Genomic DNA, 16,549 nt, shown 5'->3' with positions numbered 1-16,549 from the left:
TGCAGGAAGCTTTGGGAAGAGAACCTGAGAAGAACATCACTGCAGTGACCTTGAGGGGCTGATCAGGGCCTGTGGGAATGGAGAGGAAGGGGCTAAAAGGCTTGGGGATGGGGGAACGTCATCTGCTATGTCCCAGGGCCTGTGGTAGGAGATTTTCATGTTTAATCTCATTGAATCCTCATGACAACCTCATGAGGAGATTGCTATGATTGTCCCATGTTGTAGAGGAGGAAACTGAGAGTCAGAGAGGTTAAGTGGCTTATTGAAGGCCATCCAGCAAATAAGCGGTGGGAGGGGGATTTGAACCCAGAGAACGACGGAGTAAATGCAATCTGGTAACTGAATAAGTGTCAGGAACTAGAGCAGAAGAGACCAAGAAGATGGCGATTTGTGTTCCGGAGTTGGAGTGGCTGGTGATGCCACTGATGGAGATGGAACTCCAGGTGTGGTGGGTGACTGGAGATGCGTCAGCCTGCGGTGAGCCTGCAGGAGGCGGGCCCCAGCACCGGGGCAGTGGCCGCAGTGGCCATCCATTTTGTCTTAGGGCTCCTTGTCGCAACGTTTGCTGAGCCTGCTGTGGAGAAGGAGGGTTGAACCTGCAGGCTGCCTGGGCACTGGCAACACAGCTGAGAGAAGCGAGGCTGGGGGAGGACTCATGAGGGATTCCTCAGGGAGTGGCTAATCACCCACTGAGTTCACATCACTCTCTTGCTTTTCTTCCACACAAAATAGTGTCGATTCTGTTGCAATGCACAGCGGACTCAAACACTCGCCATGATACCTTAGGTGAGAATTACTTCAGATTTTATATTTTTCAAGGCCCTGGGTCCCTCTTAAGTTTCCCCCATAGAAGAACTAAAAGATGCAACTGTCAAATATTGCAGAATATTGCAGAATTCAGGATCCTAAGAGCAGGTCCGGGGCCTCTTACAATGTCATAGAATCAGGGCGTTCTAGAGACAAGTGTGCCCTATGTTACAGATGGAGAAACTGAGTCTTTGCGGAATCACTGTCCTTTGTCAGTTGGTAGTGAGTGGCAGAAGTGGGTCCAGACCCTTGGGCTCCAGAGGCTTTGCTTTCTCCACTGACGCATAGGGAGGCTGCTGTCTTGGAGGGGAGCCTCCGGGGTTTCCATAAAATAGCCCTGGGGGGCTGGGCACAGTGGCTCACACCTGTAACCCCAGCACTTTGGGAAGCTGAGGCGGGTAGATCACCTGAGGTCAGGAGTTTGAGACCAGCCTGACCAACATGGCGACACCTCGTCTCTACTAAAAAATACAAAAATTAGTTAGGCGTGCTTGCAGGTACCTGTAATCCCAGCTATTTGGGATTACAAATAACTTCTTGCTGAGGCAGGAGAACTGCTTGAACTTGGGAGGTGGAGGCTGCAGCGAGCTGAGATCACACCGTTGCACTCCAGCCTGGGCAACAAAAGTGAGATTCTGTCTCCAAAAAATAAAAATAAAAATAAATTTAAAAAATAGCTCTTGGGACAGTTTTATAGAGAGCTCTAGCATTCAATGGACCATTTCAAACTGTTACACTTTTTGTTCCCACCAACACAACACACACACACACACACACACACACACACACACACACACAAAGAAACAGCAATAACAGGAGCAACAAAACCCAGCATGTTGTTGCATTCATCCATCTATTGGTCATTTCTTTGACTTTTCCAATTGTTTCCTTCCTCTAAGAGAAATTTGATAAGGCAGTTTAGTTAGAGCCATAAAGGGTTCTGTCCAAGTACAGGGTCAGGGGAGACCCCAGTAAAGCCAGACGGTACCTGTGTGCACTACCAGAGTCCTAAGGTGTGGACAGGGAAGCAGGAAAGGAGAGGACAGCCATAAGGGTGGAGGAAGAAGCAGGAAAGACAACGTGCAGAGAAAAAGGAAAAGAGGAAACACTGAGTTTGTGGAGCAGACACGCCAGTGGCACGGGCGGAGCCCACTTCGGGGACCTACATTTTGGGAACCTGGCTCCCCAGTACTCAGAGGCAGCATGAAGCAAGGAAATAACCAGGTGGACATGAAGAAGCCAAAGGGAGTCAGCCTTGTATCATCCAACCTTGGGCTCTCCCGGGAGTGAAAGCGGGGACATTCATAGCAATGCTGGGACCACAGGCATAAGCCAGGCTGTCCCAGGCAAACTGGTCACCTTCACAACAGCAATCCACAGAAAGTGCCAGACGTGGCTCAAGGCTGTCCTTGTATTCCCTTGTGTAAGCCTCACTACAACCCAATCGGCTAGGCACTGCCATCATGCCCATTTTATAGAAAAGTTAACTGAGGAAGAGAGAAGCATAGTATCACGAGAGGTCACACAGCCAATACACGGTAGAGGCAGGATTTGAACCCGGGCAGCTTGGCTATTTCAGAGCTTGGGCCATAAGCATCATGCTCCATTGGCTCTCCACTCACCAACAGCATCCACACAAAGACACCCCATCCCCCTCGCAGGACTCAGCAGAGGGACCTTTGGGGTCTGTTTCCCCTCACAGCTGCTCTAACCGGTCAAGTTAGCATGACGTCATCTGGATGACATAGACAAGGCTGCTGTTAGGCGGGGGTGAGGGGAGCAGCCCCTCGCTGGGGTTTGTCCTCTGCAGGCTCCACACCTTGACACAGTGCTGGGTCTTGGCCTCAGGTCTTGGAGTTCTCAGTCATTCTTGCCTTGTAACTGCTCTGCCCTTTCACTGAAGACTGAATTAGATACAGGAAGGACCTCCTGAAGTTCAGTGTTAGGGACGGTTCCTGAAGGGCCTTATCTGCCTGGAGCAGCCAGCGGGTGCCACCGTGTGATGAAAAAGTTATCTTCAGGGCTCTTGCAGCTTGAGGGCTATAGAATTTTTTTTGTGTGACAGATTCTTCTGGAGGTAGCGCGTCCCCGTCGTCAGTGTGTTTTGGCTCCCAGCCCTGGCTTTCCCAGAATGCCAGTGGGACACTTTCTTCCCTTGTCTGTTTGTTGACACATCCCGATGGGGCTGATCAAGGGAGGCATTTATGGGGCAGCAGGCTTTGTGGTGGGTGGAGTCTGGCTCTGGGTGATGCTTCAGGGTTTCTAGAAGATGCAGGGAGGTAGGAGTGGGCAGGATTCCCCCATGGTTCAGATTCCAAGGGCATCTGTCGCCACCCCATCTGCGCTGAAGATCCCTTATTCACACAATGCAGCTGCTCTGCCTGGGGCTGGAAAAATGTGAGGCTGGGCCGGAGAACTTGTGGGAAGGTGGAAACGGGGCTTTACCCAAGTAAGTTCCAGCAGTGAGGCTGGATCGGCTCCACACCCAGCCCCGTGCTTGTAGTGTACCCCTGAGCCTGGGGGACTCTGTGCCCTTCTGGGCTCAGTTAGAGGAAAGATGAGAAGGGTGAGACGTAGGACACACGTTACAGGTGCACCAGGACAGGCTGGAAGCCGCGGGGGCGGCGGCCCTCCTCCCGGAAGCTGTGCTTGTGCTCCTGACCAGCTTCCTTTCCTCCTTTTTAACTCACAGCGGCACCAGGGAAGGTGGGAGGTTGGCACCAATGACCCAATTACCAGTGCAGACAAGAGGAAAATCTCCTATTGCCTGGGCGATTGGTTTATTTTCACTTTATTTACTTTAGAGATTGCTCAGCATTGAGCTCCAGGATTTGTAGCCCGCCAGAGTTCTCTTGGTAAATGGATGGAGCTTTGCCAGGCTGTCTACTGCACATAAGCACACACCTTCACCCCCAGGGACAGAGGGTTGGATTGGTGCTGATGTGGGAGGGAGGCCAACTTCCTGCAGCCCCACCTTGACCAAACAGAGAACTCCAGGGATCCTCTTTCCACTGTACCTCAAGGTTGATGTACAGAAAAACACCAAGCATGGCTGAGAGTTTGGCCTAAATGAACTCCTCTTTATTAGTTTTATGAAATAGGCACTATTATCATCATCCTCTCCATTTTACAGATGAGGAAGCCAAGGTTTCGAGAGACTGAGTAACTTTTCCAAGGTCACGCAGCTGATAACAGGCCGAGCTGGGATTTGAACCCAGGCAGCCTGGCTCTAGGGCCAAGTCCTCAACCATGTCAGAGCCTGCCACCTCTGCATACCTAGCATAGAGCCTGGGTTCTGACTCTTAACCAGCCATGTGTCCTTGGGATTAGCCCTCTAAACGTGAGTTTCTTTTCATTGAAGTGAGAATACAGGAGTTACCTGTTGATCGATGTCGGGTGAATTAAGGGATGTGAGGAAGCAGGTGGTCCAGGCACATGTGAGCCCATGGGTCCATGCTAAGGGTGTACTCTGCCCCTTGCTGGTCCTTCTCAACCAACTTGCTGAGATGTGCTCCTTCCCTTCTTGGCCCTTCACAACTTGTGCTTCTTTTGGACTGAGATTCCCCAGGAGGCAGAGGCAGAGTCTCTCACTGAATTAGCTTCGGTGTGTGCCAAGTCCCTGCTGTGCCAGCAAAGGGTCCTGCAGGGGGTCTGGTCTAAGAAAAGGGGGTTGGTCTCTGCAGTAGGCATGCACACAGTCCCTTTGTGGGGATGTCTTTGTTCTGGCAGACAGAACAAAATATCAGACTGGAGGCTGGAAGCCTAAGATCATGGTGCCAGTTTGGTGGGTGAAGTTTCTCTCTTTCGCTTGCAGAAAGCTCTTTCTTTTTGTGTCTTCACATGGTAGGGAGAGGGGGAGAATGGAAGAGGAAGGAGGGGTAAGGAGAGTGGTGGGGGTAGGGGGTTGGGGGGAGGGAGGGAGGGAGAGAGGGAGAGAAAGAGAGAGGGAGAGGGAGAGGGAGGGGGAGAGAGAGAGAGCGAGAGAGCGAGAGAGCGAGAGAGCGTGCTAGCTTTCTGGTCTCCTTATAAGGGCACTAACCCCATCATGAGGGGCCCACCCTCATGACCTCATATAAACCTAATCAACTCCTAAAGGTCTCATCTCCAAATACCATCACACTGGGGGTTAGGGCTTCAACATATGAATTGTGTTGGGTGGGGGATACAGTTTAGCTCATAGCAGGGGATGGTATAAAAAATAACCAATGATGTTAGTGTTTATAGGCAAGTGAGTGTATTTCTCATGGCTTTAGAGAGGAGGTAGGATTTGAGCTGCACCTAGAAGTACAGCTCAGGCTGGGAAGCATTTACAGTGCAGGGCCCTGAGGTACAGGAACAACCCTTCACCTCCTCAGCAGGGCCATGCCCTTCTAAAGACATGAATGGGGTCAGGGAAAGGGGATGAGAGACATCGGCCAGAGAGACCCCTCCTGCCTTCAGCCAGGTTTTGTTTTTCTGTGGGGAAGGAGATGGTATGTCAAAGACACTGTTTCTTTTTTTCTTTTTCTTTCTTTCTTTTTTTTTTTTTTTTTGAGAAGGAGTTTCATTCTTGTTGTTGCCCAGGCTGGAGTGCAATGGCGCGATCTTGGCTCACCACAGCTTCTGCCTCCCAGGTTCCAGTGATTCTCCTGCCTCAGCCTCCTGAGTTGCTGGGATTACAGACATGTGCCACCATGCCCAGCTATTTTTTTTTTTTAATATTTTTAGTAGGGACAAGATATCTCCATGTTGGCTAGGCTGGTCTTGAACTCCCGACCTCAGGTGATCTCCCTACCTTGGCCTCCCAAAGTGCTGGGATTACAAGCATGAGCCACTGTGCCTGGCCCAAAGCTACTATTTCTTAACCTGAGCAGGGCTGAGATTTTAGGGGCTTTCTTCCCAAGGCAAGTTTTCTGAGCAAGACAGCAGTAGTGCCACCATCCTCAGAGGAGGACACAGTGGAGTGAGGTTGGATGACAGATCATAAGCAGAAGTTCTTGGAAGTTCATTTCTGTGGGTGGAGTCATCTCAATCATGGTCAGAAATTGCCATCGGGGAGATATCATCATGAATGACAAATTGTTCAGCAGAAGAACCTCCAGATCTTTCAGTGATGCCATGGCCTGCGGTGGCTTTTTGATTTTCAGGTCTTCCAGGAGCTTGGGTTGAATAGACATCCCATATACAGATCATCCACAGGACGGAGATCTGGACTCACAGTGCCTTTGTGTGGCATCTGGGTACATGGACACTGCCTTCCTTCCAGAATCACAGAAGGAAGGCCATCCAGCTCTTTCTTACGTTATTTTTATTTTACTGTCTTCAGTGGGTGGAGAGTTGAGATTTAGGGTTTTTTATTTGTTTTTGGATTTTTTTATTGTGATAAAATATACGAAACATGAAATGTACCATTTTAACAATTTTAAGTGTACTGTGCAGTGGCACTGAGTACATCCACCTTGTGAATTGTTTCATCTTCTCAAACCGATAGGGCTTGAGAAGGTTTGTTTTAAATGTGGCTGCAGGAAGTTATACAGTGATACCATCTCAGCTCCCTTCCTGCACAATGGCCTCACCATCAGAGGTCCTCTCCACTTGGGTAATCTTTCTGCTGCCATTTCGTTCTTATTCTTTTCTGTTTGGGCAAAAAATTATCTGCTTCAATCCAAAGAGCTTCTGTGAGACTGCCCCCCTGCAGGCTGAGTACTTTGTGCAGAACCTTGTATATTTCTCCCCAGGGTCCTATAAGGTAGTGTGATGACCCACCCTTTCCAGATGAGGAAACGGAGCACCGCAGATGTAAGTAACATAGCTGAGGCAGTGTAGTTTCAGAGCTGGGACTCGATTCTGGTCTCTCTGATCCTTCCTCCTTCATCTAGACAGGGGTGCCATTGTACAGAGTCAAGCACAGCTTCCCTGCCAGGGCACATTAGTGTTTACTCGAGAAGGTTTCTAGAATCTGCACAGATCTGGGTTTACATTATATGAACCATGTTTCATTAGGATTCTTAACAGGAGCCTGTAGCCAAAAATGATTCACTTAAAAATAGCTTCTTTATGTACCATAGATAAACTGCTAATGGAATTTACCAAACTGCTAAATTAAGCTTTTCAACGAATTACACACATACTGTAGAAGTGTGAGTTTAGCTTTGACCATGGATTCCTCCCAAGGCAGAGAACTGGTGCGCCTTCTCCGGCTAGCAGGGGCTTAGTCACCATCTCAGTTCTTGTTCTTGGTCGTGATCTGTTTTGCTTTCCCGTCCCGTCTTGGTATCTCACCGCAGCTTAATTCTGCATTTACTCAGAACACAGTTTGCTCCTAGGCTGTGGTTGTCTTGGCCGCAAATACTACGGAATATGTTTGCTGTTTCCCCAGCACGCATTCTTTCTAGCATCTGACACATCTTCTGTGATGTTCCTCATTACCCTCGCCACGGACTGCAAGCCCCTGCGGTGTCTCTCAGAACTCAGATTTTTGGGGTTCAACTTTCTTTGGGGCACAGGCTTCTGATGCAGCTTAATTCTGGGAATGAAGTCAGCTGGGGAAGCAGCAGGGCATCCAACAAACTTCTGCATGGGCAGCATGCTTAATAGTAAGACAATTTGTCAAATGCCTGCCATGTGCCAGGCATTTTCTGACATTGGCCTTACCATGTCCTTTTTACAGATGAGGAAACTGAGGCTCAGAGAGGTTCAGCAACTTGTGTGGGCTCACACCAGACACCTAGTCCTGGTATAGTCACCTGCATCATGGACACCTCCCCCACGCTGTTGATCCCCCTGTCCCTGACTGGCTTCATACAAAGGGCTGACCCCATTGGGTTGCAGGGTCTGCTTGATGACAGAGCTCTTTCCCCACACCTGTAAAATGGGAGCCATAAGCCCCCGACTCCATACTAGGTGATCTGCTCCAGGCAGAGGCCATCCAGGAATATAGAGATCAAAAAGGCCAGCTTAAAAGTCTGATATAATACTTCTTTTTAAGGAATGCAATTTTACTACATTGAACTGCAGCTTGAACCAGAACCAGAGACATGAAAAAGAACTGCCAGGTAACATGAATGTCAATGAAAAAAATATTGCTTGGCTTCCATTATGTAGTCCCACATCGCCAACTAAACTTATTTTTTAAAAATGAAGCCCTGTTTACAGAAGTTTGAAATAGAATGAAAAGTTCCAATTTGTACCGAATAGCAATTAGATTATAACACACAGCATCTAAATGTTCTGACACTTTAAGGGTGACATTGTTGTGATTTAATGCCAATGAAACAAAAAACAAAATGGATCAACATACACTTATTGAACACCTACTGTATGAAGTACTTTGTACTAGGAAAAAGAAAAAGGGACACAATATTTCTTTTGACCAGACACAAGTGCAGAGAGAACTGACCTCCCCAGATAGCATATGTGACCTTTGCCAAGGAGGTGGGGCAGACTGAATGAGCTCTAGAAAGAAACTGAGCCTTGGAGAGGGCTTAGCAAGTAGGTGGAAACTGAGCTTCGTCTTCAAGGATGGTAGATTTCAGCAGGTAAGTGGTGGCAGGAAGTCCTGGGAGGACGGTTCCATGAGTGTCCATCTTAATAGATAGTGTCTGAGGGCCATTATGGAGATTAAACCGGTGACGTTCCGCCCAGGCTGTAGAATGTGCATACTAGTATTGGTAAGGGTCACACTCTCCTCCTGCTGGCCTTCACTGACTACTTTATAATCCAGAAGGTGTAATCCAGAAGGTGGTGAGATTTCTCCCGGCAGGGAGCCAGGATTCAGTTTTGGACTTTCTGATCCTTCTTCCTTCTTCTAGACAGGGATGTTGTCATAGAGAACCTAGCACAGCTGGCCCTGCCTCTGCACGCACCCTGGAAGGTTTCTAGAATCAGCACAGATTTGGGCATGTATGATGTGGACTATGTACCATTAGGATAGAGATGGTATTCGGAACCCTGCCAAAGGTGCTACAGAGCTATAGAATGGAAGATGAGACCACCCTCAGAAACTCACCCTCTGCTTATAAAGTTATCCACCAGGAAAAGCCAACCAAAACAGAATGAGAGATGCCCAGATGGTAAGTTTTACCAATAGGCCCACTAGTGAACCCTTTCACGCCTGCTGCCTGATTTCGTTTCAGCGCTGGCTATAGGGCCAAAGGCAGCTGTTCACAATTTGACCATGTCCTTGGCCTGGCAACGGAGGTGAGTCCAGCCCTCTCTGTCCCAGCCTCACCAGTGCATTCAACTCCAGCAGCCACACAGCCTCTGTCTGCAGCCTGTGAAATGGCTGGGCCATCTCAGGGGTGCTTCAGAGAGCAATGTTAACTAGCAGAGTGACAGTCATGGGTGACTGGCCCTCACTGAGAGGACACGAGCCCACTTCATTGCTGTGGGCAGTTAGGAACTCCAGGCTGATTGGGCCTAATTGGAGCTCCTGAGGGTGTGTTTTTCTTTTGTGGACTAAGATGTAGGTTGAGTGACTAAGCCATGTCTCCCATCCTCCTGGGCTGTCCCATTCTGATTGCAAATGCCGACGGGATGTGACTCCTAATGCTGTTCCTGTAGGACCTGGTCCACAGAAGCTGGAAGGGAAGTGAGAAAGCTCAGGTGGAGAAGCTGTGCTAGGCAGCAGCGTCAGGTGCGTGGCGGGAAGAGCGTGTTTCACCTTCAGCTTCACCACTCGCTCTCTGTGGGCCTCATCTATAAAAGAGCTGCCCTTCATGTCCCTTAGGGAAGTTATAAGGATGGAATTAAACGGTGGAAATGGGAAAGTCCTTCATGAACTAAAGCCTTTTAAAGGGAGGTTGCTTATTTTTATGCAGCGAAGTAGTTGCCATCTATTCATCAGTTTGGCCTAAATTAACCTCTGCTTCTTATGTCATTATAATAGATCCATTTAGCGTTGGCTCAGTCATCAGCGATTTTTCTCAAAGGGGTGAACTGTGCGATCCAGTTAGGTGGTTGAGGCTCAGCCAGTGCCCCGTGGACCAGAACTCTCCAGCCTGTCACATCAAATCCCCCAGGAGAAGTAGGAAGGGGACCAGGCTGACCGGGACCCTGGGGAGTCTGGGCTATGTTTCCAACCGAATCAGCAGGGAGATGCCCCTGAAACAGAGTGGAAACTAAAGCCTACAGAAAATAGAAAATGGAAAATGAGGCTTTGTTACTTTTAAGAAAGAAATTCTAGGTGTGTCCTGCTATGTGGAGCTTCTGCCCTCCCTTTGCAAATGTTTGCCCAGGGATGTAGACGGTGGAGGCCACCATGGAGGAGAAAGGAAGGAGGACAGCTATTTCTGAGTACATACGTGTGGTCAGACACCTGCCAGCTCAGCTTGGTGTAAATTCAAGTGAACTCTCGCTCACTGAGAGCCTACCCTGTGCAAAGCTCTGCACTACAAGCTAGTACAATCATCATGTTACTTAACTTAAAGGTGAGGAAACCAAAGCTTTTAAAGTAGCTAAGCAATTTGCTCTCAAGGTCACGTGAGGGGTAGGTGTAGAACCAGAATTCAAAGCCAGGCACTTCACGGCAGAGCTCACCCTCATAATGGGTTAAATTATGTACAGTGGAGATGACCCTCTCTGCTGATGAAGGTGTTTGTAACTCACACAGCAACCCACAGACTCTGCTTTCAAATCTGTACAGCAATGCAGTAAGGTATTAGTACTGAGTATTATACACTTGGGTAAGCATATTAAATAAAATTATGACTGTGGAGGCATTGAGTATGTTGTAAAATGCTCTACAAATGTGATATAATTATTGTCTCATAAATAAAATAAGAGGGGTTAAGTGGCTTGCCCACGGACATGTAAGTTGCAGATGCGCAGAGTAAGGACGCCACCCCAGGACTTAGAACTTCAGGAGCAGCGCTTTTGCGTTCCTTGACACCATCAAGGAAAGATTCACTCTGACTTTATCTGTTTCCCCTGAAGTGTTGCCAAATAAAAATTGGGCAGAGAACCTAAAGGAGACTACTCTGAATTTCTTAGTTACCTTTTATTAACTTTGGCTTTCCTCTCCTTTTTCAGTCGCTAATGAAACTGAGAGAAAGGTCATGGAAGAAGCTGGGGGGTTCTCCAGCCTGGGGGTTGGGGTGGCAGAAGCTGCAGAGGGATCATTGGTGTCTCTCCATCTCCTAGTTAGAAGGAGAGCCCGGTGCAAGGATCTGAGGAAAGAGAATGGGCAGGATATGTCGTTTTGCGCTACGGATGGACCGGCATCTATCTTATAACCCCATAAAACAATGACCACAAATTATTTTAGAATTGTGAGTTCAACTAGAATCTGGGGTATATTCCTGGGGCTTGTGTGTATGCATGCAGCATTGCTTAAATAAAGAAATCATAAACATTTTGTTCAGAAGATCTTAGGCTTGCTACTGGAAAGATGAAGAAAATAACTGCTGAACACCAGTTCATATTTGCACAATCTGAAACAGTGCCAGAATTTTATCTCAGAACTGAAGCAGAGGGAGTCATTCTTTGTTGCTAGCAATATCTTATTTTTTAAATTTATTCATTAATTTTAAAAGGGATAAGAAATTAACACTTACTTTACACCTTCCAGATACAGAAGCTGTGCTGGGAGCATTTGTAGGTATTTGCTCATTTATTTGTCACAAAAATGCTTGTATAAGTGACACTGTTAGATGGATTTTTAAGATGAAAAAATCAAGTCTAAGAGATTAAGTAATTTGATTCAAGTTTCTCAGATAGCAAGAGATGGCAGCAATTTACCAGTATAAGCAAGCCTGACTACCAGTCTGTAATTTTTTTCAACACACTGAGAAAATCCATTTTCAGTTTCTTTTTATTTCTTCCTTAATCTCAGATCTTTCATCCAGATTCTGTCTTTTTCTGTTTGAAGTCCATCTTTAAACATTTTTCATTTTCAATGAGAATCTGCATGTGGCAGACTCTCAGGTTTGTTTTTGTTTTTTCCTTTTCTTTTTTTTTTTTGATCAGGTAATGTCTCTTTTTTTTTTTTTTTTTTTTTTTTTTGAGACAGAGTCTCACTCTGTCCCCAGGCTGCAGTGCAGTGGTGTGATCTCGGCTCACTGCAACCTCCGCCTCCTGGGTTCAAGCTATTCTCCTGCCTCAGCCTCCCGATTAGCTGGGATTACAGATGTGTGCCACCATGCCCAGCTAATTTTTGTATTTTTTTTTTAGTAGAGACGGGGTTTCACCATGCTAGCAGGATGGTCTCGAACTCCTGACCTTGTGATCCTCCGGCCTTGGCCTCCCAAAGTGCTGGGATTACAGGCGTGAGCCACCACGCTCAGCCTTCTCTTATTCTTAAAGCGTATCTTTTTAAGTATAGAATTCTCAGAAGACAGTCACCTGTTTTTAGAATGTTGAACATATTTTACCACTGCTTCTGTCTTGTTTGTCACTGATGAGAGATTATCTGCTTAACTGTTAATCCCTTGAAAGTCATTTCTCTTTTCTCTGTGTTGCTTTTAAGACACTCTCTTTGTCTTTGCTGGTCTGCAGATCTCACTGAGATGTGTCTGCGTATGTATTTCTTTTTATTTATTCTTCTTGGGATTCTTGAATATGTGTCTTGGCATCTTTCATCGCTTTAGAAAATTCTTAGTCATTATCCGCTTAAACATTCTCTTCCTTCTCCTTCCGAAACTCCAAACAGGGGTATGTTAGACTTGATTTTTCGTGTCTCTTAAGTTCTCTTTCATATTTTCAGTGTCTTTGTCTTTTTGTGCTGCATTTGGGTTAATTTATTGTTGACCCAGCTTCCAGTTTACTGTTTCTTTCTCCAACTGTATCTAATCTGCTCTTACGTCTATCCACAGTTTGTAATTTCAATGATTTATTTTTTTGTTTCTAAACATTCTCTTTGGTTCATTCTTCAAAACTTCTTGGTTATTCCTCATGGCTTTTTGTCTTCTGCACATATCTTCAAGCTTGTCTTTAATTTCTTTGAACACATTACAGTCATTTTTATAGTCAGCATCGGGATATTCATTATCTAAAGAAGCCCCTGGCCAGTGAATTCCTTCCTTTCTTATCAGTTCATCAATGCTTTTGGAAACTAAAAACAAAATTATATAAGACTTTTTAGTAGTTTCTAATGGCAAGGTTTATCTTGGTGCTTAGCCTGCCGTAATGATGAAAATAGAAATCTAGCATGCTGTTGTGAAATTGACAAAATTAGCAAAGGGTAAGCTGATCAGATGGAGATTGGCATTAGGAGCCTAGCATGTCCCACGCATACCAAATGCACTTTATGAATCCCCTGAAGCGAGTGCGTAGGGTGTTGTGATGAGATGCCACTCACTGTGGGACTTGCCCAGCCTGGCATCCTACCCCACGGGACATGACACCAGAAGGAGTGTCACCAAACAAGATGAGATTTTCAGGAGGCCTATTTAGAAGAAGTCATTTTATCTGTAAAAGATTAAAGGCTCCTTTAGGAAAAGAAGGCTTGGGAGGACTTGGCCTCTCGTTCTGACCTGAGCCCTACCAAAGCCAGTCGGACTCGCCTTGGAATTCAGGGGCTATGTGTTCTTCCATCCCAGTGGCCCTGTGGGAGTATCTAAGAACAGATGTAGATGGGACCACAGAGTCCACGCTGGCCTCAACTGGCCCTTCCCCCCACTTACCACATCCCATTGGCCAGCCAGACTTCTTGACTCCATCTCTAAATAGTTCTAGAATCTCTTCACCAGTGCCCACTTCTGCTGCCATCGCCCTGGTCCAAGAGGCCGCCATTCCTTGCCTGGGCTGTAATGATTCTCCCAATCAGCCTTCATGTATCCACTCCACATCCCTTCTCTTCCAATTCCATTCCCCACAAGCAGCTGAAGTCATCTTTTTAAAAATGCAAATCAGATCATGTCTCTCGAAACCTTCTAGATTTTAACTTTCATGATTTCCTATGGCTTGTTGGGATGAAGTCCCAAATCTCTAACCTGGCCCATCAAATCCTATACTTCAACCTCAGCTCCTACCACTCTCTTCCAGATTAGGATTGTTCTAACCACCCTGCTTTCCTTCTATTTCTTGAACACACAAAAAAGCTTTTTCTAGCTGAGGGTATTTATGCCTGCTGTCCCTTAACATACTTCCCACCCACCTTTCTGCTAGATCTGTCCCGCAGACCCTGGCCAACGGATGAAGGGAGTGCTCAGACATAGGTATGCAGTTTAAGAGCAGCTAGGCCACTGCCCAGCTCTGGTGGCCAGAGAGCAACCCCGAGAAGCTGGAGCTGCTTGCTTTAATTCAGTGCAGGCACAATGCCAAAAACCTGGGGCAAACACAACCTGTAGGCAATTAACACTTACTAGTCCCCTTTCAGGGAACTTCCCAGGCACAGATGATCAGAGGTCAGTTCCTGGTCAATGTAAGTAAACAAGCCTGTTTAAGATAAATTCCTCTACACGCCCTTGTACCTCCTCCTTGTCCCTCTGCCTCCGGGTTATACAACAGCTGCCTTTGGCTATTCTTCCCTGGGGCTCTGCAGAACCTTCCAGCGTTTCAGAAGGTGTAAGGTTCTTTTCTTACATCTTTTCCTGTAGTTTTCCCCACCACTCTGACCAATCCCCCACGCCTTTCCTTCGGTTGCTCCTATTCACCCTGTGGACCCAACATAAATGTAATTTCCTTTCTCTCGTCTTCTGTGCTGGTCTTGTTGTTCTAGGGTCCCTATAGCAAGCCCTTTGTATGTCTTCATGTCTTCATCAGGGCACTTACCCCAGTTGTGATCCCGTAATTATTGTTGTAATTTCTGTCCACTTTCTCCCCCCTCCACTACCTGGTAAGGGCTGAGTTCATCACCCTATCCCAGCACGAGGCACAAAGCTTGGCACATGGTAGCTGTTGCTTATTGGACAATGCATCTATGAATGAATCTGGCTTCGGCGTCCATCCCTCCACTGGGACTGCTATGACTCAGTTCACCTGTGACCTTCTTATTGATACGTCCGGGTTTCTTCTTTGGAATGTCTGACGTGTACAACATTCGAATGTGCTGTCAGCACATTAAATGTTCTCCGTCTTTTCTCATCCTTTGGTTTGAGACAACATGATTTCCTCTGCGTTCTCTCTACGCACTGCTTCTGAGCCTCCTTCGCTGACTTGTTCTGAATGTCCATTACATGTCCGCGTCCTGCATCATTCCAGCCCTCAGTTTTCCCTGCTCCCTCTGCACAGTCTGTGAGCAGCCTCAATTATGTCTGTCACCTCGACCCTCATATACTTAAACTGGCAAATCCCACACCTATAGGTCCAGCCCCATCCCCACTCCTGAGCACCAGATATTTCTCCCATTGCATCCTAAATGCCTCTACCCTGATGTCCTGGGGAAGCCTCAAACTTAACATTTCCAAGTGGAACTCATTCTCTTCCTTGCCAAACTTGTTCTGCTTCTAGCATTTCCAGTCTGGTTAAATAATGTCACCATCTACCTAACCTCTGAAGCTAGATGTCATGGAGTCATCGTAGACACCTCTGCCAGCTCAGTACCCATGTTCAGCTGTCATCACACTCTGTCTCTTGGATCTGTCCCTATCCTTTCTCTCTCTGCACTGCCGCCACCTTAATGCAGCCCCTGCTGTACTTGTTGGGGTCATGGAATCAGCCTCGTACCTGGGCTCCCTTCTTCCATCTTCTCCTCCATCTAGTCTATTACTAGCACTCATGCCAGATATCTTGTTACAGAGAACAAAGCCCGATCAAGCCACCTCCCTGCCTCACCCCACACCTTTCTCCCTCATGCCCCTACAGTAAAGCCCGTCCTCCTGAGGATGACATGCAAGCTTCTTCACAGCTCACTTGTCTTTCCCTCTGGCTTTTGCTTCTCTTTGCAGCATTCACAGTCCTCTGGGCATGCCATTCCTTCTCAGTACAGGCTTATAGTGTCAAGCAGGGTTCTCAAACATCAGAGTCACAAGGAGGGCCTCACTCACAGAGGTTCTAACTCTGTGGGTCTGAGATGAGGCCCAAGATCTGAATTGGTAACAAGTTTCCAGGAGCTGCAGGGGCTTCTCTTCTGGTGGCCGCTGTGAGAATGACCAGTGTAACCTATAAAACATGTGAGCCTGGGAGCTCCACTACCTGGGTCCAAATCCTGCCTCTGCTATGCACTTCCTGTATCACTTAACGTCTCCATGCCTCAGTTTACTTACCCATAAAAGGGGGCTAATCCTGTAATCCTTACAGGCTTTGGAGGAGGATTAAATGGGTAGTACCCAGAAAACTTTCAAACACCACCTGGTTCATTGTAAGTATCAGCAACTGTCAGCTGCCACCACTGTTGATTGTTATTTGTATTATTATTTCCATACTCGGGTGTGAATGTCTGCCTCCTTCTCGTTATTGTTTGTAGGTTCCTCATCTCCCTTCAAGAATTCATCTCTTTTCTGAGGAGCGTTTTGCTAACACTCTCCCTGCCCCTGGCCTCCCTGAACTCTTCCTCGTACCCTCGCAGGCCTGCGTGCCCCCTGTCCTAGCGTTTGCGACCAGGCACCCACCTCTTTTCCAGGAGTGGGGTGCATCTGCTGCACCTCCGCAAGGCTTCATTTTCTTCCAGCTTTATTGAGGCGCAACTGAAAGATAAAATTCTGTAAATTTAATGTGTACAACGTGATGATTTGATATATGTGTGTATTATGAAATGATACCCCAATCAAGTTGGTTAACATGGAATTCAAAAAGAAAAATTTTTTTATAAAGTTAGTTAACACATTCATCATCCCACCAGGTGACATTTTTTATGTGTGTGATAGGAGCATTTAAAATGTACCTT

General features: G+C 46.9%; 1 protein-coding gene across 5 annotated transcripts in view; it reads left to right on the top strand.

Moving 5' to 3' along the window:
• The window catches only part of CRACR2A (calcium release activated channel regulator 2A), a 136,403-nt gene that overhangs the window by 1,644 nt on the left and 118,210 nt on the right, over window positions 1-16,549 (top strand). The window lies entirely within an intron of this gene.

Source organism: Saimiri boliviensis, chromosome 7, assembly GCF_048565385.1.
Source record: "Saimiri boliviensis isolate mSaiBol1 chromosome 7, mSaiBol1.pri, whole genome shotgun sequence".
Classification (NCBI taxonomy): Eukaryota; Metazoa; Chordata; class Mammalia; order Primates; family Cebidae; genus Saimiri; species Saimiri boliviensis.
The sequence above is the reverse complement of the archived record's forward strand: the minus strand, read 5'-3'. Positions and strand labels throughout refer to the sequence as shown.